This window comes from Archocentrus centrarchus, chromosome 3 (genome assembly GCF_007364275.1).
Source record: "Archocentrus centrarchus isolate MPI-CPG fArcCen1 chromosome 3, fArcCen1, whole genome shotgun sequence".
Lineage (NCBI taxonomy): Eukaryota > Metazoa > Chordata > Actinopteri > Cichliformes > Cichlidae > Archocentrus > Archocentrus centrarchus.
In genome coordinates this window covers 13,092,470-13,116,280 of record NC_044348.1, presented here as the reverse complement: position 1 = coordinate 13,116,280, position 23,811 = coordinate 13,092,470, and the positions used below count along the sequence as shown (strand labels likewise).

At 40.1% G+C, this 23,811-nt stretch overlaps 1 protein-coding gene across 1 annotated transcript in view; it reads right to left on the bottom strand.

Moving 5' to 3' along the window:
* ankrd11 (ankyrin repeat domain 11) overlaps positions 1-23,811 on the bottom strand; it is a 113,262-nt gene that overhangs the window by 66,651 nt on the left and 22,800 nt on the right. The window contains exon 2 of the mRNA XM_030719082.1: positions 18,556-18,635. The gene's annotated coding sequence lies outside the window, so the exon portion shown is untranslated. The remainder of the gene's footprint in view (positions 1-18,555; positions 18,636-23,811) is intronic.

Here is a 23,811-nt window from a genome sequence, read left to right as displayed (position 1 = left end):
CTCCGTGATAGTAGACAACACTTCAAATATAGATGTTACTGCAAAGAAACTGCAAATCTGAACCATAACACAACGGCACAGAGAACGTATACAATCAACACAAGTGGGCACCAAAGATTAGTGTCAATTTTAGTACCTGAAAATGTGAAATATGATCACATACTCCTGAGTTATGGCATTGAATGATGGCCATGGAAGTGTTTTTGGTGATGATTTTATCTTTTGCTCAATTCATTATATCTGTTTAAAGACATTTGTGTCAAATGTTGTAACAATTATTGTATGACTTATTGACTTATGTCCAAAAATATTTTGTGAGGTCATAGTGACCTTGACCTTAGATCACTAAAACCGATCAATTCATCCTTAAATCTGACCGGACATGTCTTCACAAGAATGTGCCAGACATAAAGGAGCACTGACATTGATCTTTGATGACCAAAATCGAACTAGTTCATCCTTGAGTCCAAGTGAATGCTGTGCCAAATGTGAAATAAATAAGACTGCTGTGCAGAAGATTTGATCCATCAGAACGCAAGAAACAATGGCAAGAGAGCATCCAACTACACTTAGTACACAAATTCAGCAGCACCCGGCAAACAGGAAGAATCACATCAAGGTTTACAACCTACTTGATGTACCAAACCTATCCTGTTGTGTATGAGAAGAAACAAAACACAAATAGGAGTGAAATGTGGGGAAAAAAGCAGCAGCAATAAGTAAAAGTTCTGTTCCCGCCTTTGTCTGATTGCAGCAATGGTAATGTTAAGGTAATGTTGATAGCTTGCACTGCATCTCTTGGTCTGCGCATCATTTTGTAAAAGTCAGAGTCAAATGCCACTACTTATCAGACTACATTTTATAAACCTCAATGGGCAGTGGTGATTTGGAACTGCAGCTCAGAAAAGGGCACTAAAGAAACTTGTGCTTTCCAGTTCCAATATAACAGATCCAGAATACAAGTAAATACCAAAGGGCAGCAAAAGCTCTGTTACATTTTGAAATTTAGCATTCATTAATATATCTATTCTCCTTAATATTCCTTAAATTTCTATAAAAAAAAATCTAAGATTCAATAAATATTGACCATATTTATACTTCATTCAGTTCAAAATAGGTCTACTTATTCTTAGATCAAGAGATGGAGCAAACTGTTCTGAAGGAAGGGGGAACGTATTGGGAGCAGTGTGGTGTCAGGTGTGACTGTGTGGCAATGGCAAATGTTTTGCATGGCTCACAGGTCAGACAGGAGGGCCTCTTAGTAGAATTTTGCTTAGAGGCCCCAGGAAGTTCAGGGCTGGCTCTGGGTCAAACATGTTATTGGTGAAATAATAGACTTGACTATAAGTAGAATAAGTATTCCCAGCGTTCTTTACCAAATATGGCAAGGATAATCAAAACAATGTGGGAAGAAAAAACTTAAAATAACTTAAAATTGCCTTTAACTAGTTTCAAACCCAGTGAACCCAGACAGCAGAATATTTTCCATTATAAGGACAAGGTGCAGCCCTAATGGTTAAAAAATAAATTCTGTCTTTATCGTTTCCTGGAAATGGTGCATAGATCCATCCATTTCCACATCTGTCAAGGCACTTGTTTATTTATGTGAGAGCATAAATTTCCTTCCTGGTTTTTTTTTTTTTTTACTGTGTGTGACAGGCATGAGCAGAATAATTTACTGTTCCAATTCTGGCATTCAGCCACATCAGAGGACACTTTCAGCTGCATTTATAACTACTGACAGAATAGCAGCAGAAATCCATCCTTCAAAATGAAATTTCTTCATCAAACTACAATTGCATGTCATTAGAAGCTGGAGTTGTGAATCACATTTTTTTTTTTTTTAAATGAGGAAATCAGGAGACCGCAAGAGATACAGAATCAAAGCTGTGATGTGATGACTTCCCTAAATTAAAGACAATCTAAAAATAAAGTGAAAATAAAAACACTGTTTTTACGACAAACACACGTTTATGCTTCTACAATCTGACCAAACCAATAGCAAACAGCTGTACTTCACTATTTTAACATGAATCAAACTACAAGCACACAGACTGTATTTACCACCATTCACATTCATTTGATAACACATTTACACAATTTAGTGATTAATCACATAGTTGACACATAGTAAGTTCTGTACCAGCAATACCAGTTCAGTGTTTTGAAGCAGTGTATCATTATGTTTTCTGTCACAAGAGCTTACTTTAAAAACAAAACCTCTTCTTGCTGCTTTGGCAAGATTATTCTATATTTACAACTAAATGCCCTTAGCCCTGTCTGGCAAATGAATACTTTTTTTTTTTTTTAACAATTCTGTCAGTTAAAAAAAAACAAAAAAAAACTTAGGGATGACAAAGGAGTGCTTCAAACTCACCATAGATTTTAATCAACTCCTTTGAGGCACAGTCATAACAAGTGTACATCATAAGCTTTGCAATGCTGCCATTTTGTTGTTGTTTTTAACGCCAACACAGATACAAACTGGTGCAAAAGCTGTGCCTTTACATTTGTATTTCCACACATTGGCATACAAACACCACATGAACATTAAACTGCTACCTACAGAAAACAAACCACTTGAAATCAACATAATAGTCTGCAACGCAACGCTTTTTCTTTTGGGATTGTCTTTTATGATATTTTATTTAGAAGAAAGCGTGTACATCATCATGCAAAAGCACTAAAGCCAAAATCAACCAGTACTAAAGATGATACAATAACATCACCTATACAAACTAGAGATGAAAAATTGGTCTCAGCTGATGAAGGCTTTGGTAAATCAGATGGCATTCATTGATGGCAGTGGCCGGTGTTTGTCTGTTGTGTCACATCTACTGTGAAGTGACTGAGTATTTAAAGATGGCGCATTGAGGAGCTGAAAGATCTTAAAACTGCGCTGTTATTTTTAGAATCAAGATATCTTTGTTTCCCTGACACAAACAGAGGAATAAATAACAACAAAAAACAGAACCAACCAGCCAATCAAACAAAATCTTTTTATAAAAATGTACCGCCATTCGCTAGTGGCCATTTGTTATTCCAAACATGTGCATTAATCCAGAAAATCCTAAGAAAATTTGGGGGAGCAACCTTATGGTGTGTGTGTGTGTGTGTGTGTGTGTGTGTGTGTGTGTGTGTGTGTGTGTGTGTGTGTGTGTGTGTGTGTGTGTGTGTGTGTGTGTGTGTTGTGGTTTTCAAAAACCATTACTCCAAGATAAACACTACAAGCTATTTTCACTGTGGGATTAAACCTGAATTTATATTACTAGTATGATGCCCATGCTACTGTACTGTTTGGGCTGCTTGTGCTATTGGCAAAGAGATATATAGTACTTAATCACATTGAGAAAAATGAAAAGAAAAAAAAAGGGGGGGGGGGATAGATGTTGTTTACATGCTTTAAAAAAAAAAAAAAAAGGTCATTTATGCTCGTTGTTAGGTGGCTGCCAGGCAATGTGATGAAGGCTTATCATTCATAATTCAACTTTTATGGACATAAATTAGAGATTATCATGAAATAAAGATGATAGGATGTAATAAGGTGTTATAGGTGCACAAATGTTAATTCCCGTCGGGGGCCTAAGATGTACCTGTGTACCAATTATGGTTGCACACACACACTCGCGCGCGCACGCACGCACACACACACGCACGCACGCACACACACACACACACACACAGAGAGAGAGAAAAGAGGTTTTGTGTACATCATTTGCCAATATACAAACACCACCCTGTGCAGAATACATGGTATAGAAGTATGGAGTTGCAAAGGCATGGCCATCTTCTGCATTTCCAAGAATTTCCATTATAAGCTTTGCACATACATATCGTCACCCTCCTAAAATAATGGCCTAAATCATTTTTTAATGAAAATGATATTTTACATTATTTTAGTATTTTCCATCTCATTTACAATTAGAGGGTACAATGCAGGTTATTGCTGACTGACAAAGCAAAAACCTACAACTGGACACATTCTGCGGCTGAGTAAGCTTTGTGATGGGGCCAGGAGCAACAGATAAAGGTGGAGGACAGAAAATAGACAGTAACCACACCTCTGATGTCTTATCTGAACACATCACTGTCACATACATACACACAAGGCACTAGCTCCTCACAAACACACAAACCCTCTCAATGTGAGGGTGGATGAGTGAGTCACTCTCCCTTCTGGCCATGAAAAGAAAAAAAAAACCCAAACAAAACAATCTGTGGCTGAGAACAGGCTTTAACAAATTTGCTTTAAATACATACAGAATGTAAATGTACTTAAAGATCAAACATAAGTCAGTTTGTAGCTTTTGTAAATGTAACATCTGTTAAATCATTTTAATCAGCATAAAGCCTTCTCAGCAGACTAATCACTGTGTACTTTGCATGATCTATTAAGTCCAGCCCCAGCTTCACCTCTAACTGGCCAGTCCTCACAGCTTGGTTAGGTTAGGGTTAGATGGTTAGAGTAAGACAAAAAATGTCACAGCAAGAGCCAATCAGAGGTAAAGTATGGGTCAATGGGAATATCGGTGAGAAATAAAAATCATGGTGTCTGGCGTCCACTAAACACTAAAATGGACTACGTAGACTCACAGCAGAGACCAAAGCCTTGAATTAGAAAGTGTTTCTATATTTTGACCGTCTTTTTAGTGTTTCATCATTTAATGCACAATACTTCAATGACAAATAAATAAAAATTGATTTTTGTAGATATTTTTTTAAAAATAAGACTGAACAAAATTTTGTGTTTACAGTGATTTACTAGTTTCAAAGGCCAGGATACATTTAGGATGCCATAAATAAAATTAAAGAAAAGACAAAAACAAAAAAGAACTGAAGCTATACTAAGAAGGCATTTCATGAAAGCAAATGATAATGATGCACATTTTAATGGCCAAAAATATTACTTTTTATTATGAACACCAGGGATGCTTGCCAAAACTAAGAGACTGAAGGAGATGGAGAATAATGAGGTAACTTAAGTATGGGCCCAGAGAAAAGGTGGCAGGACAGGACAGGAGGGATTAAGATCAAGACTTTCTGTAAATAATGTCTTAGATGGCCTGAGCTGCAGTTCATTAAAACTAAAGGAATAAGCCATCGACTATCTTTGATAAACAGGGTGTTGGTTTCCCCAACAACACTTCTAAATATAACCCTCACAACTAGAGCAAATGTTGAATAATGAAGTGGAAAAGGAATACATTGCCGGAAAAAATCAAACCAACAAATTTAAATAAAATAATCCACTTTTTTCCCCCATTCATGGCTCCCAGCCAAACACATGGAAATGTTAAGTATGCCATGTGATACGCCTAAGATTTCTATGTCCTCCTCCTTTATTCACTTCTACATATTTCCAGTCTTGCTATCAGATCTCAAAAGCCAGGCAGGTAGACAAACACACAGAAAGAGCACACGAGAAATAATAATATAAAAAACAGTGCCAAATAACAAGAGTATAAATCATATTGGTCCTCTAGGTCTGTAAAAATCCCAGGACATCAACATACACCGCTTCATTTTCGCCAACCTGGAGGCATGGAGGGGTTTCTTCTCAAAAGAAAAAAAAAAAAAAAAAAAATCTGAAATTCTCTGAGGCCAAAGAAGAGAAGTGGTCTCAAAGCTGGTAAATACTGTCCATCACAGGCAGTGTACGAGCCTGGCAGGCATCTCTTAACACTACCACACATACACACACACTAATTTTTAAGTCTAAGACTGAAAGGTCGTCTCCTGAGGTCCCATGCAATGAAACCTGTCTGATGAGGCAAAACTTCAAACCCACAGATCTGCTTAATATATTCGGTTACAGTATTTTAAAAAACAAAAACCCTCAATGAAAGCAACAAGAACTAGTCTTATTTGGAGACAACACAAAAGATGTTGATCTTGATGACCTCTCAGTCATTTTTCTCAAACCCAGAACTGAAACATCGTGTAGCAGTGTTTCACTGACTGTGGATAAATCATACGCTAGCAAAACATAAAAATGTTCTGATAGAACCAGCAGCTTAGGCTGACTGCTCCACTCATGCACACAGTGAAACAGTGAGCAGAGGAGAGACGCTAGCATAGCCGTTAAATAGGGAAAAATGCAGTAGACTCTCACAGAGATTCAAAGAAATAAGTACACATTAATTTGTGTTTTATCAATTTTCTGATAGTGTATGCATCTTGTGAGATCAGAGGTAAGGCCCTTGTAGACCATGCCACCCCCCAACACACGCACACATATGCACACACACCCACCATAGACTTGATAGCTTTTAAACAAAAACTGCCCCCTCAGTGCTCCACCCCTTTTTCTAGTTGACTGTGGCTCTCCTGCTCTCATTCTGTTATGGTTATCTACATCTCTGAGAACAATAACACCGAGTCAGTGAAGGAAGGGCTGAAGAGGACCACAGATGTCTGTCCCACCACCCACCCCCATGCCATACTCAGCTCTCACTTCTGTTGGTAGATAACAAAGGGGAGGAGGTGGGGAGGACACAGTGTTGCTCAGCCTATTGGTTGCTGTGGTGGTGGCAATAGACACATAGTTGGAAGGACTGGAAAGGGGTACTAAAGCTATTGTTAACACATGTGCTCCTTTGGAGAAGAAAAGCTAGTATGTTATGGAGAAACAAGGATAAGACTCAGGTAAACTGCATGTCATCCTTTGAAACCTGTGGCACGGCTTAGCAGGCAAAAAACAAAGTCGACCAACCTGCCCAACCACTCCAACACAAGAAAAGGGGTTGGTGGCATGTTTTTAGATATAATACAAGCACGTAGCCTACAAGAAAAGCATCTCTTTCACACAGAGAGCTTCCCTCCTTATCAACAGGCGGACGTGGTATTGATCTTCCCCTGGGGTTTTCTATTCACAGTCTGCTGGTTAACAGAGAGAGCAGGGAGCGCGTCTTCCAGAAACTTTACTCAGCAACCATTGATTTGCCATTAAACCAGAACCTCACATTCCTTCATCAAATCTGTGACTCTGAAACACCTAAAACAGAGGGCATACATGCTCATATTTTGATGTGATTTCACATTCTAAACACTATGGGGTGGCAAAATTAAAGAAAGTGCTTCCTGCTTCAATTGTGGAGTCATGAATAGTGAAAAGGACAAGATACGAAGATCTATATAACTATGTTGTTGGTGGGAGAGTTTAAGGAACTAAAAGAAAATGAACATTATTTCAGAAATTATGTTTATTTTTCAGTTAATTTCACATATGCAGCAGTAAACAAAGCTAAAAATCAAATTTATATTGTAGTGTATGTATATATACACACAATACTGAACCCTAAACCCTGGTAAGTTACTGAATATAACATTGATATCTGTTACCAGTCTAAAGAGAGATAGTGAGTAATCAAAATTATGAGGACTTGAATTGATAATATTTTCTGTATGTTTAATCTAGGAACAAAGAAAACCATCTACTTGCTTAGGTATTAATACAAAGAAAAAGCATAACATGTTTTGTGCAGTTCAGTAGATCCCTGCTTTTTATTTTACTTTTTTAACAGTATTTGTATTGAAGGCGTACTATAAATGTAGACTGGGGAGTAACTGTGGCAAAGTCTACAAATTGTAACATAATATGCAAATCTTCTGTGCTTACACTCTTAGATTGAACAGGCTATCCAACTGGCTGTGCAGCATGGTCACACTGAAAGCACTTTAAGTACATACTCCTGTGTGCAAGTGCTGAGCAGGTCAAGTGTGCAGTAGGTGATGGTAGGAGATGGCCTGTCTGCGGCAAATGGATTTTAATATGGAAGTGTTGGCATATGAATTATTTGCAGGTGAAATTGCTATCAATGAAAGACAGCCTGAGGAATAAAGTAGGAGCTTAGGTGACTAAAACAGTCGGCAGAGAGCTAGTGAATCTCACAAGTTGTGATGATTTTTATATCCCAGAAAAGGCAAAACAGTCCCAAGACAAACGAGCTGAGTGCTGGTTTGGCTGAGAAAGCAGACAGCAGAGTGCAGAGTGCACCAGAGGGGAAAGAGCTGGAGGGAGACAGCACAGGACCGACATGGAGGCAGGAGCCATGTGTTAGCACAGCTCAGGACACACAAACTGTGTAAGTAAAACTCTGCAAAGGAACAGTCTCGCTTTCTCTCTGGTTTGTATCCATCTTCTCTGCTTGGCGGTACTAGCATCAGTGTGCATCCCATCCCCCAAACTCCACGCACACCCACAGTCAGCCACTCCTCTCCCTGCCTTCTGCTCTGCAGAGAGACGTGCAGGTTTGGCGAGGCCCAGAGGATGAAGTGGCGTGGGAAGGGTTAAGTCCAAACAGATCCATCTGCTTCCTCGTCTGTCCTCCTGGCTGGCTGCTGGCCCCAGCCCAGCTTTTACACAGCCTGAAGCCTGACGCAAAGCATACACAAACAGACACAACTGGACTGCACACATCAAAACCACAATGCTGACAGGTTTGAGTATTTTTGCAAAGCATTTTGTTATATAAAAAGGGAAAGGTTTTCCAGATGGGCATAAACGAGATACTAAAGACCTGGGCCGTAAATTTAAAATCAACATTTGAGAACATCCTTAGAGTTTCATCAAGTTCAGAGAACAAGAGAAAAAACAGCTGCAAGAAAAACTCTGTAAAGCCTACCAGGCCTATTGTATTGTATTGTATTTTTTACAACTATATTTTAAAGACATTTAGTTACAACCATTAATTTAACCTGACGTTTAATGTTCAATAAAGGCATTTTTGTGTTTATTTTGATAGTGCAGCAGTGAAGAGCAGACAGGAAAGAGATAGGGCTGGGCGATATGGACCAAAAAGAATATCTCGATATTTTTAAGCTGAATGGCGATATACAATATATATCTCGATATTTTTTCTTCCCGAAAGGTATAAACAAAAAGGTACTTTGAGTCAAATCTACATGTCCCAAATGTCACACGGCCACTTTTATTAACATTCAGCTGTAGATGTACATGAGAAACTGCTCAAAAATAAACTACTGGCATATTTAAATAATAATGCTTCTCAAATAAATTAATGCTTTTTTTAACCTATGGTTATGGTTCCATAACAAAAGACTCACAGCTGTGCTATTAAAATGTAAACAGAAAAGATAGAGAGCAAAAATAGCAAACGGATGACTTATTCTTTAAAAAGCAAGTCTGCAGTGAAGTAGACTTCATCTGTGTGTACTCCTGTACATCTAGTACTCTGTGCAAATAACAAAACATGTAAACAGACTAAATATATGTGCTGACGTATCACAGCAATGGGCCCACCCACTCAATGCGGCATCTATGGGCTGAATCACGAACACATGAAAAAACCCACTTCCGCTATTAAGGTCACGTGACTTACGGTACAAACCAACAGCCAGGTACTCTTGGGGCTTTCAAATTGTTTTGGAGTAGCAGGGGGACATGCCAAAGTAGCAGGCGCCTTATGACCGAGACCAAAGCAGCAGACGATATGAACAGTCACATGGCAGTCGTGAACCAATCAAATGGCTCAGATTGAAAGAAGGTAAATATTGCCACGTGCATCCACATGGCGCTGGAAATGGAGACGGCAAACGGTGCAAAATTTTTTTTTAAAGAAAATTAAAAAGTAGACGGTGCAGAACGGTGGAGTAGGTGGAAAATGCGCCTGCCGTCGGCATAATTTGAAAGCCCTGCTGTCTCTTCCTGCATGATTTACGAGTGAAGCGGTGAGGGAGAGAAGCGGGGCAGTGTGAAGTTGTGCAGACAAACTGGGAGAAGAGAAAAGTGAACTGGTGGATCTACAAGTATGATTGTAACGCCACATAGACTATATCAATATAAACGATATTGTCTCATATCGCATATGAAACTATATCGATACTTCTTAAAAACTCGATATATCGCCCAGCCCTAGAAAGAGAGCAGGGGGAAGACATGCAGCAAAGGGTCAGACTTGAACCTGGGCTGCTGCATTTGCTCGCCTGTGCGCTAAACTGACGCCCTACATGTTCATCTAAGATGTGATTCTGAGGGCCATGTTTGATATCTGTCCTTGGCTGAGAAGTTAGTTATAAAGGCCAGCATTTTACTTTTATTTTTTCTTTCAATGTGTCTTTGTGTTACTGCTGGCTCAGCTGTCAGTCAAGCATCTACAATGATCTACCCACTCAGAAGCCTTGAAGCTAAAGAAGCCTTTCTGATATATGCTCAACAATATTCAAAACACAACACAGTAAAACTAAGGATGTTAATGTGGGCTAGATGAATGGGAATCACATACAATCCATGATTATGATCATGCTTAGAGTGCATGCAAACACTGAACGCCCTTTTTTTGTATTCACAAGTGCACTGCTCTGTCAACAATAACACTTAACACCAAAGACCTGTGGCACAAAAACATTCAATAACAAGCAAGAAGGCTAAAGCAGAGAAATAAGCCTAGTAGAGAAGCATAAAAAATCTCCACCTATACCTATAAAAACTCTTTTACTTGGGGCCCTTTGATGAAATGAACATACATGTTTGGACCCATCCATGCCATACGCACAGCTGAACAGCTGCAGGAAATCAAAGACAGCAGCAGAAAGGAAGGGGACACCCGTGTGCACTGCTACACACACCTTCATAAAAAGCATGCACTGTCACCAAGAGGACAGTCTGTCTGATGAAGGAACACCTGGTTAGGGAGAGGCCCAAACCTGCTGAACCCTCAGTCTTGCTGCATTTGTACTGAAACAACATAACAAAAGAGAACTACTCCTTTGGAGTACACTGTGCTGCATTTGCAACGGTGAAGTTAACACAGAAGAACTTGTTTAGGCTGCTAACACTGAGGTGTGGGAGAGTGAATAGGAGAAAGACAGAGAGAGGGGCGTGCAGACTTACAGTGTGTCAGACAACAAGGTCAGCCCATCCCCGGAGAGGTGTTGGCTTTCTAACAGAGTATAGCTACTTGAAACCAAGGTCACTGCTCTGTGGCTGCGAAAGGGACTGGAGAGTGGGGCCAGACAGGGACAGCTTTGCCACATATGTTGTGCAGGCTCAATAAGTGTGTAACTGGGTATTTTGTAGATTTATTTGTGTGCGAGCATGCAAGCATGCCTTGAAATGGATGAAATTCAGATCAGTGGCAGAAAATAAATAAATAAAAGAACAAATAACATATCTACACCCACTCACGGCTAAATTTCCTGAAACCAGATGCTTTTCTGACATAAACAAATCAGAACAGAGTCCATTATCGGTGCTATTATGGCTAGAAACTGTAGAGTACAGATCTTAGCCGCTCTCTGCACTCATTCAACATTTAATAGCCCTTTGCTTGCTTTTTTTAAACTGCCTTTCTAGAAAAAGAGATTTACTGAGTAGCACTGCACTCTAACAAAGCATAGAATTTCCCACAGAAACAAAACACAGTCAAACATATGGTTTAGTTTCACAATTCATACCAACTCCTAATCCAGGATGAGCCATTACAACTGACACGGAGACATGAAACTGAAAACAAGACAACATGAAACCCTTTGTTATCTCTCCACTGTCCTCACTTTATAATATAAAAAAAGCAATGATAAGACACTTTGTAATTAAAATACATACAGGGTTTTTCCTGCTCAAAATGAGCTTTTGGAGGGTGAACAGGCATGTAAGCATGATTGGTCCACACTGTTAAGGCAATGTGTGTGTGTGTTACCTGAAATAACAGCAGTCTATGCATTGTCCTGTTATTTTTTGCCATTTAGCAAATACATTTTTTAAGCCTAAGTAAATTAAATCCCACTTCCAAAAATCTTCCTTTGGTGAAAGGCCAAAACCTCTTTCATGCAGGAGAAACCCTGCAATATCCTAAACTATATATACCACTATTTAATATCTGCTAACCATTTGGCCCACTATACTTGTGCAGTGTCACTTTTTTCAATTTTGTGTGAATAATTATACACACACTTAATTTAATCTATCAAAAAAAAAAAAAAAAAAAAAAACTATGTGGGCACGTGCCAGTATGTGCACTTTATCAGTAAGCTCTAAGACAACATCAAGATCTTCAAAACATGAATGCGATTTAGACTTGCACACGCCATCAACACCACCCAGCATTTCTATTTGTGCACAACATCCACAGGGGCTGAAACAGGGTTATTGGATGGACAAACAAAACCCAACTGCGTAGGGAAGGGAGGGCTACTTCAATGTTATCTTATCCTCCCCCACCTTGGACAAGGGCCTAGCAGCTCTAAAATTAGCCATCACATCTAAACACAGTCTTTGGTGTAGCAGCTACTCTTTGATGGGAACTTGGCTCATGGCTGACACACTGACAACGCACTCAAGCCCGTCTCCAAATGCAGAGATGAAGCCGAGATAGTACACAAATACAAATCAGAACACACCTCCCACTTTTCCATGTAAGCTAGGAGAATTTCGAGGAAGAGATCATTTTAGCTGCTTTCTGCATACAGAAAATGAACACATTATTATAATTAAAAAAAATTACTGGGAAATGACAAGAATCCTTTAACAATAAATAAATCACACAATAAATATACTGCCAAATTGCAAAAATGAAATGAGAGAAAGTGAGACGCTATATTATATAAACGATGTCATGTTTAAGATCAGTCAAGAAAACAAGAAGAGAAGGAAGAAGATGTGACTCAGCGCGGAGACGGTGACATGTCACGCTATTTTTTTTTTCTTCTTTTAAATACAGGGTTCAGGCTGCTGATAGAATAAGCAGCTGGCAATTCATAGACCACCAACATCAAGAAGCAGCAGTGAGCCTAAATCAGTCTAACCATCAGGTACACTTCCTCTTTGTGCATGCGTGTATTAACATGTACTTAAGCTTGAGGAAAACAGTGCCTGAGAAGCAACCATGACCTCCCAAGAAAGAGCAGATTTTTTTTCCCCTTTTTAAATAGATGAAAGCAGACCAACATCCTGTGTTCATGGCTGTGCAGTGGTACTACTGTTCTGTGTGTGTAATTAAGCAAATACAGGAGGGGATTAAGTATAAATGACATGTTTACAGTATCAAATGTGTTGATCGTGCTCTCTCTCTCAGTTTTGCAATATATATATTTTGCTTTCACACACGCATCCATTCTTTTACAAAAATATACATAACAGAAAAGAACAATAAGACAGAAATGCCCAACCTAACCATGTGCGAATACAGTATGAAATACAGACGCATGCTGTGACGAGGGGGCAAAGCGGTTACAGTCGCCATAGCAACCAGATCTGATCATGTTAAAAGCACTGAAAGGAAAAATGCATTTTTTCCCCCCTTTTTTGCAGTGCCCCTCAGTTGTCACTAATGCAATGTTTTTTGACAACCTCAGAAAAGTTCAAACAGTTGAATTACTTTGATTTGCACGGGCTGTAACATTTCTGCAAGTCTAAATTGCTCTGATCTGATAACGTTCGTAAGGCTTGATCTGAATACCACCTGTGCCTGTGGTCTGTGAAAACCCAATGATCAATTTATGTTGGCAAGACAAGTTGGCATGTTATCAAAAACAAGAATTATCTGTTTAGGTTTGAGGGTAAAACACATGTTTTTCTTACTGCAGTACCCCACGGTTAAAATAAAGAGTTCAATGAATAAATGCAAAAAAAAAAAAAAAAAAGAAAGTTGACCAAAGCATTGCTCAGATATGACTTCACTTTGGCAGCGTTAATGGTGATGAACAGACGCTTATCAAAATCAGTAATCTATATGACTTCATCTGAGCAAAATGTGGACTAAGTCTTGGTTTGGTGATTTAATCCCCTCCAAAAATGGTTGAAATTGGTGCAACGAGATGCTCTGAACTCTGCTCTCCTAAGTATTCATTTTTGAAAATCGAACATAATTAAACATGGTTCAAAATGCACCTCCAAATAAAACCCATTGGTGTAGTCAGACTGCTTGATGTGACACAGTGACATATAATTTCTGACTCTTTCCACCAATTTAAGATAAAGTAGATGATGATGCATGAGAAGAGGTACAAACACTCTGGATGCCTCGAAGCTGCACTGCTTAGACACCAATTATCTGTTGCTTTGCTGAACATGTTTCAACTTTGACTACCAAAATGTTACAAACAGAATGAATACATTTGTTACATACATGCCTCCTAACAGCCAAGAGTCTTCTGCTATGTTAAATTTCACTACTGAAATCATCTGTTAACTATCCCAATTGCAAGGCAGGAAAAAAGAAGAAGGAAAAAAAAAAGAAGCAGTAATTAAGAGCAAGCTCAATGCTGCAAGATGCGTTCATAAATCTGCTGCCATGCAATGCTTTGTATTCTTTTCACTCTCACACCTACAAGTTACTCCACTCACTCATAGTGCTAACTGGTCTGAACCTTCATTACACGAAGAAGACTGGCCTCCCACTCACTACCCACTAGACATGGCATACTGCCAGGTGGGGAAGCGAGCATCTGTGTGAGTGTGCTAAAAATGCACAGGACAATGGTACAAAAACAATCAGAGAGTACTTAATCTCACAGCCGGCCTTGAGAAATTTGACATTGAATGCACTTGAACCAAACGCCAATATGCTGATGTGGAGCCCCTGGGCAGGAAGTTGAGCATAGTACTACATTCCCCTGCTTCCCAGCTTCCCGAAACTGAACGACCTATAGCAGACCTCAAATTCCTACGCCTAAGATGTGAGCTCTCTGCCATTCAGCGCAGCGATTAGCGTATTTCTCCACACTCCATACCACAGTGCCTTGCCTGTTCCCTGTAAACAGACTCCTTCTATACAGCATCAGTATGCAGTCTGCTTCAGGGGGAGGAGGAGCAGTAGCACAGGGGAGGAAAAAGGAAGGCTGGGAAAACAAAGCTTCTATGGTCGTCTCTCCAGCCAGGCCATGCCGAGCCGCAGTAGCGGGGGCGAGTTATGTAATGTGACTGGCAGGGCCCACTTCCCTGTTCAGAGCTACCGCTCACACTAATCCCCACTGAGGAACAAGCCCTGCTTTGGAGAAGGAAGAGGAGATAGAAGGGGAGTTGTGAGGGAGCCAGTGGAGGAAGTGTGATTACAAGAATGTTTGCCTTTCATCTGCACCAAATCGAACACCCAGACATCTCCCCTCTCAGCTCCTCTTTTGAAAGATAAAAGAATAATATCAGCACTCCTGAGGGCTGGGTACAGCACAGACAGAAGACAGAAGCCATGCAGTAAAGACGCATTCAACGCACTTTGGAAACTTGAATTAGGGATGCTCCTGGTGACTAATTTACAAGTTGTTTAAAGGAGAGAAAGAAAAAATTAGACTAAAAAATAAATAAATAACAAAACATTCAAAACAGAGCACAAACTATCACATACTGCGTATGTGTATTTAGCATCCTTCGACAGTCAAATCAGGTTTTAAGTGCTGTTGAAATGTGTGGCTCTTCCTTTCCACACAGGAAGTGGCTAGTGGCAACATACTGACCAGAGACCTTAAAGTCAATGTAATTCAGTGACTTCAGGCAACAAAGGGCAAAATACCGCTGGCTACGTGACGTGTGCAGGTCTCACGCTAAACTGTTCTCAGCTTCCAAGCGAGGGACTGAAGTGACTACCAGTAAGATCAAAGGATACTGTTGATTCCGTTTAAGTAGGCAATTGGAGCCAGGAATTTCCACTAGACACACATGGCTAACATGACGAGTCATTCACTTTATATGTGGAGGGGAGCTTTAGTACTTTGCATAACACATACGTGACTTCAGATTAGTTTATCAAGTGTGGCTAACACTGGCTGTTCCAGCACCTTTCTTCCCTACAGGTTAGTGTCCACACTGCCTGTGCAGAACGCAGTTCCACATGTCAGTTCACTCTGACACGGCCAACATACAACCACTTACTTTCTACAATAAACAGCAGCAGAACTGGCTGCTTCACTCAGCTGTCATCGACTCACTTTTCACCTTGCTTGTTTACAATTTCCAGCCACAGAGGGAGAAGGGGGCACAGCAGTCTGTCGAGGCTGTAGCCGCAGATAGTGGTGGGTGGAAACTGTCGTTGCACATAAAATAAGTTGATTAACCAGCTGGTATTTTTGGTGGTGACTAGCAAGGGGAGCAATGTTTAAGAGGTAAATAAAAAGTGTTCATAGTTCACACAAGATCCTGGGTCTTGTGTGAACTATGTCTTGTGTGGAGGGGTCTATAACTGTAGTTCTACACACATACAAACATGGCTGTCATAAATGCAGTGTGGATATTATTTAATAAAGCAGTCAGTGCAGACCCTCTGGTCTAGTGCAGTAGGATCTCTTCTTTCAGTCATGTTAATTAAAAAAAAAAATAAAATGCACTCCTTATGTAACGGATCCGGTTCCACAATCTCAATCAAGAATGTCTACTACCACCGTAGCAGATCACTGATCACAAGCAGATCGTTGTTAACCCCACATAAAACCCCACGTAGACAGCTCACGTAGATGTGACATCAAAACAGTTATGCAGTTAATAAGAAACACACAGGGAGGAGGAAAAAAGCAAGTAATCGCCAGGAACCTCAGTCAATTCTGCTAACCACTGAGACCAGGTGGAGGATTTAAAGTGGTTAAAAATAAAAGTCTGATTCTGATTTACTGAGCTGCTTGCCTGGAAACCATGTGACCAGCATCACATGAGGAGAGGGAGGAGGAGAGTGGCAAGAGGGCTTGGGTGTGTGTCAGCGCACGCACACACAGAGCGTATATTCCACTCCTGGCACCATAATAAGCTTTGTGATCAGTTTCCTTGGTTTCCACTGACAGTAAGCAGATATAGGCAGCTCGAAGAGGTAAACAGAAGCCGCTCTTGCTAGTGCACCGCCACAGGCACCGAGACGTGAGAGAGGCAGATGGGTGGAAGCGCAAGTGAGTCAAAAACAGAGAGACATGAATTTGTGTAGAAGAAGAGAGGCATAAGCCAGTCTCACAGCTGTTGGTGTCGGGACAGTCCAGACAAACCCTCGGCAGCTGATTTTTTTTAACACACATTCAACTTTTTTTTTTTCCCCTCATTTGATTTCTGTCTCATCTGTGAATTATATTTAACCAGTAACCAACTTTATTTCATTTCTTGCCACAAGGAAGTGTGTTTGTTGTCAGAAATACAATAAAATGGGTTGTGCTCTCAGCTATAGTTGCATTAACCAAACATAAAGATGTGTTTGTGAATGCGCAATGCATGTGTGAATGAGACGGACAGAGGGTAATGGAGGGCTTTTGTTGGACACATGCTAGTTCTGCACTACAGAAGCTGTGACCTACTTTTTACAGTCTCTAACACACACACGCAGACACGCACACACACACACACGCACACACGCACACACACAACCTTTGACAATGGGACAGGAAAGCAGAGGTTAGGCTTGCACTAAGCCCCATTCTTAATACATGCATTCCAATAGATAGAGCTCAGAGGCTGCTGAGCTTTCAGCCTGCCTGTTGGTACAAGCACCTCCTGCACAGTCTCCTGCATGCCTAAAACACAGGGTAGATCCTGCTACTTGTAGCATATGGGCACGTGTGTGTAAAGGGTCAAACCAATGTTTTTTTTTTTTCCCCATGGTTGACAATGACAGAAGATGGGTATTTTATAACTGATATACATTTGCAACAAAAAATCTAAATAACAAAATTTTCTTAAAAATAGTACATGCCATTGTTTACATAAATAAACTCCATTATCCTGTGCTAGTTAAGTGTATATCACTGCAACAAAGCATGCTTGCTACCACAGAAATTGTTTGCACGATTGTGATGTTTATTTCAATTTAGCCAATGCCTCGTACCTTACCTTCAATACATAATTCTACTTGCCTTGCAAATGCACTCACTCCTACTTTGGCACAGCAGCCTTTTGTGTTGTCTATTACTCATAACCTGCTGGAAACAACAGGGAGAAACTGCTACACCAGAGCCAAAGTTGTGCATATTAAAATTATTTTATCAGGAACTGGTTTTACAAAAGATCATCAGTCTCACTTGCTGTTAAAAAAAACAAAACAAAAAAACAAAAAAACACTAGGGATGCAGTGATATTAAGCACAAGTCCGATACTCAAACAGCTAAAAAAAAAAAAAAAAAAAAAGCCATCTGCAACAATCTATTTGTTTCAGCTCTATGTTATTCTAGGTTTACATTATGCTTCAACAGTAAGCTTAGATGTTACGGAAAAGAGAGCTAACATGTAGGGAACAAACAACAGAGTCGTTTGAATGCATTTCATGCTTGCTAAACCAACAAGATTAACGGCTACTTGTAACACATGCAAAGCTAATGTTTGGAGGGCTCTACAAACTATATCTCAATCGATTTAGTCAAGAACTTTAAAAGCATCAAGATATGAACATGATGAGTTCACCTAAACTAAAAACGGGTCAGAAGTAGTTAACTCTATCCACAGTCCATAGCAAACACCCAAGAAACTTCTCAGCGTGAATAGCATTTTATTCTTGTGCTCTCCTCATAAAGAATGTCTTTGTACACAATCCATGTATAGTTGCAAAAGAAACAAACAGCCATAAAACATCTTTTTAAGAAGCAAAAAGAAGTGGCCTAAAAGGCCAATATATAAAACATAATATGTCAACATACCGATTCCATGGCTGTAGGAGAATGTCAGTGGGCTAAAATCCAAACAGAAAAAACACCTGCTGCTGCAGAATCCACAAATCCTGAAAAAAGATTAAAAACAAACAAAAAAAACATTATTTAATAGGAAAACACAGGCAATCTCACATTTATTGTGACAGACTCAGGTGCATGGAGAGGGGCACATTTCTGATTCTGAGGATCTGTTAGTTGTTAAGAAAGGCAGAAAGGTATTTTGTCCCACATTTGCTCCGCCAACTCAAAACTAGGCACTCCCAATTTTGTCTTTTCCAAAATACCCAACCTCTGTACCCAATGTTATCCCATGTGCTACGAGGTGATTCCTGTACCTCTCCTGTCCAAGTGACATGAATTCCCATACACTGATATTCTTTTTATGATTGTACAACTTTAAAGTCTAATCAAAATCCCACCTCTGAACAACATGTGATGGCATGAAACAGGTCAGAGACAGGTCAACAAGTAATAGCATACAGAGAAATCCTGAAGTCAGTGAACTGCTGTTTGCCCTGCCCCCAGTCCAGCCACACAATGAGGACAAGGGTTTATCAGGATTTAGGCAGCAGGACATGGGAGGGTATTTAACAGGGGCCCAGTGTTGGGTTTGGCATTCCAGTGATTTTGGGACATCTGAACCCACACTTATTTCATTGGTTTTAAGGCATTATAACAGGACTGAAGGCAAGAAGTCAAGAGCAACTTGTTTTCAGTTTTAACACAGGCAGGGTGGTAGGTGTGAATGCAACACAGGATTAAGGTCAGACCTCCCTAGGAGGGCATGAGAGGTAAGGAGGATGATGGTTAGATGCGCATTTGTGTTTGTACTGGAGTGGAACCTGTGGAGCTTTCCCAGTGGGAAGTACAGGATTGATGGATTGTTATAATCCAGACAGAGGGTACAACACTACCCTCCCAACAGAGTTTGCAATACAGGATAAGGACAATCCATCTTATTGATCACTTTAAAAACAAACAAACAAAAAAAACTGACAAAGCACCAATGAGCATAAGAAAGGAACCAAAGCCAGAAACTTTGGTAGAAACGGTTAGAGTAGGCTAACATCATTAGCAATACGTTACATATTCTTTTACAACTACCACATTATAATGTGTACCATTGTGTAACCAACCATACTATTAAGAAGGATATTTCCTAAATTTAACAACTATTTGTGTGCACAGCATAGCACAACACTATGAATGTTACTCAAGAGACTATGAAAACATGTTCTCTTATCTTTAAAAACAGTATTACATTTTCCCATTCCTTTCCCTCTGCATGTGAACATTCAGACAAGCTATTTGTGCCATTTGACAAAGTCGGATAACATTTTGCACAAAGAACTTTGTTTTGAGCATGACTTAACCAATACCTTCTCCAGAGAATTTTGTAAGATTTAAGATCTTTCTTGTCAAGTGTATATAAAATGCTTTTGCACACACACTGTTAAAAAAGTGACTGATGTATCTGGACATAGATATTTAATTCTCCACAGCGTGAATCGCAAAATATGTCAAATTGTGGCTAGAACAGTGGCTATGTTTTGATTATAATCTGTTAAGCAGAATTAAAAAAAAAAAAAATAAAAAATTAGCTGACCTGTCCCTCTGCAGAGATGCTTTTAGAAGAAACTGCTAAGGAATTACGAGTGACATAATAAGTGTAGAACAGATGATAGATATCCATCTTCAGGGAGCTAATCAAACAGGTGCCAATAAGATAACCATTGAGGAAGAAATTTTTGCGCACAGTCCGTGTAGCTAGTTCACATTAAATCTTCAATGAGAATGACCAAATGGGTGCATCGTTAAGGAAACAAAAGCCAACTAACACAGAGCTGGAACAACTGTTTGCTTACTGGCACTGACAGGCTTCTTACTAATGGTTTCTTCCTAGATAAAGAGCGTTGACTAAGCTACACCAGGAGACGGTGACACATGTGCTGCACATGCACAAAATCTACTGAACAGGCAAATTTAAACAAAACATCAATATTAACCTCACTGACATCAGTCCCATAAAAGCCTAACTTTTGAATACATAAGTCTGTGCACGCTTCTATATAACTATGCAACATTTGTTTCCAGACTAATGCAGATTAACAGGTCGAAACACCTGCCTGATGTGTGGCTCCACTTAACTCCACTTAGTAAAAAAAAAGCACTGCCTTCAAACTATGCAGAGCTGACTTCAAAGATTTAACATGATCATGCATAATTACAACACACTTCTAGTTCTGCATCACCATGACAACAGGTCTGCATATTCACTTCTGCATCTTCACCGTCGCTGTTATCAAGCAGCAGAAATATCAGCAGTGTGTTTCGAAGTGCTTCGCCAAGTTCATCACAGCACTGCAGGTCACATATCAGTGAGGAACAGAAGAATATGTGAGCCATGGTACAATAAGCTACATGTGTGTGCTTACAGCAGCTCCTCTACAAGCCTCTCTAAACCCTGTGAGAGAGCTTGTGAGACCAACCCTGGTTTTAACATTGACCTTCAACAAGAATCAGAGCCTGTTTTTGATGCTGACAGACTATGACTGATGATAGAGATAAATCTCTTCACTGGAGCTCAGAGAATGGCACTGCGCCTTGAGTGACTCAAACATTTGGTTGCAGCAAAAAAGGAGCCTATTTTAGAGAGCTTTACTTACCTAAGCATCTCATCAGCTGTATCAACACCGCAAATGTCCTGCTGCTTAAACTTAAGATGACTAGACTCACTCTATGCAGTGAAGCGAGACTGCTTCTGAGACCAACAGTTTCATGTGAATGACCTCTGGTGGCACATGAAGTTTGTGTATGTGCCTTAAAGAGCACAGATTTCTCTGGATGTTTTAATGCAGGTTTTGCTTTGCTTTCCAAACCTGAATCATTGCTTGTGTTTCATCAGAAGTCTGGACCATAAAACACAAACACGACAGTGCCCCCCCAGGGCTACAGCGCACCTCTCCACTCAGCCCTATATCTGGCCGTCCTATCATAGGGCAGATCAGGGGCAGCTGAAAGCCAACCTGGAACAACAAGCTCAGGCCCTTGTCTGATTTCATAAGGTGTGTCACAGGCCTCATGCACATCACACAAGGACATTCATAGCAGAAATATCACAGGACCTCATACTGTGATATGAAGTCAAAACAAAAAGTCATTTTTCTTTGATATTGCAAGTGCTGCAAGTACTGGAAATACTAGAAATAATAACACGAGGAATGGAGGAAATTTGATTGAGATCATCAGGGACAACTTAAAGATAACCAAAAGATAGTATGCAAACAGTGCTGCACCTCAAATATATAGAAGCAGCTCAAATACAGGTATCCAGAAGTGTATTTTTAAAAAAACATGCTAACTTTATATTATATTATATGTTAATATACTGGAACTAGTGTGTTAAATAGCTAACATTAGATAGGTACTCTATGCTGATTCATGTGAGGTTATTTTCAGGATCACTGCAGTGAGTACTGTAGAGCAGTACAGACAAGGCAATAATATATAGGTTAACTATCGTATGACATAGAGCTAATTAAAACGTATTTCCAGTGGCCCCTCACAATATTCCTGCCGCTTTAGATTATCCACCCCTCAGAAGCAGAGTTGCTTTGTGGAAGGAGGGTTTGGCACAGTTTTGTCTGTGTTCATATGGCTAGATTAGCAGGCGTGTGTTAGCATTTAGCTGCAACACTACTGTTTGCTAGTAGCTTTGATCAAACTAGATGACAAGTCATTAGTACATTTAACTGAACTGCCACTATATATCAGGTCCACTGAACATAGGTTTGCACCTTAAGCACCACATATAATTATTTTAAAGACAAAGCTACAATTGTTAGATTAACCAATGAAGCCTGTTCACTTAGTGAGTTAATATACACTATATTGCCAAAAGTATTCACTCGTCTGCCTTCGCACATATGAACTTGAGTGACATCCCATTCTTAATCCATAGGGTTTAATATAATGTCAGCCCACCCTTTGTAGCTATAACAGCTTCTGACCATTCTTCCAGAAGTGCATTTGTGAGGTCAGACACTGATGTTGGACGAGAAGGCCTGACTCACAGTCTCCACTCTAATTCATTCCAAAGGCGTTCTATTGGGTTGAGGTCAGGCCAGTCAAGTTATTCCACACCAAACTAAATCATTCAGGTCTTTACAGACCTTGCTTTGTGGACTGGTCATCCCCAAACAGTTACCACAAAGTTGGGAGCATGAAATTGTCCAAAATGTCTTGGTATGCTGAAGCATTAAGCTCTCTACACACTGGTCTTGAGCTAATCTGAAGGCCACATAAAGCTTGGAGGTCTGTACCGACTGACTCTGCAGAAAGGTGGCGACTTCTGCACACTCTGCGCCTCAGCATCCACTGACCCCCCCCCATCATTTTACATGACCTACCACTTCATGGCTGAGTTGCTGTCGTTCTGAATCGCGTATACTTTGTTATAATACCACTAAGTATGGAATATTTAGTAGTAAGGAAATTTCCCGACTGGACTTGTTGCACAGGTGGCATCCTATCACGATACCACACTGGAATTCGCAGAGCTCCTGAGAGCGACCAGTTTTTTCGCAAATGTTTGTAGAAGCAGTCTGCATGCCCAGGTGCTTGATTTGATACACCTGTGGCCATGGAAGTGATTGGAACAACTGAATTAACGGATTTGGATGGGTGAGTGAATACTTTTGGCAATATAGCCTAGTTTTACCTGTTCAACTGACATCCGTTCACGTATATCCCCAAATTCCACACTGTACAATGTTAAGGTAAAGGGGGTGAAAAAACTCTTCTGTAGCCCTCTCACCCACTGTGTCTGCTGTTCCGTCTGTGACACACAATTACCGTTTCACGGGTGGATAACGCCACAGTAATTGAATGCAACATTAACTTGCAACCCCCCCCCCCCCCCATTCCCAGTCACAGCCTTAATGACTTTTCTGGTGGAAACCCAGGAACAGCTATCTGCAACCACTATTTTGCCTAAATGAACCTGATGAAATTAAATTGGCTTGCACTGAAATAAAGTCTTGCTTTGCCCTTAAGGTGGGTGTCCCCATGTGGATGCGACGTCACATGTAAACCATTAACAGCATCTGGAGGGTGGTTGGTGTCGATGATAAACCCATGCTTATATCGAGCCTGAGATAGACAATACGAAGCAACAGCAGCTCAGTATAACAGCCTGGGCTCAGCCTTCAGTATGTCAAAGCATCAGGTATCAGACCTTATTGT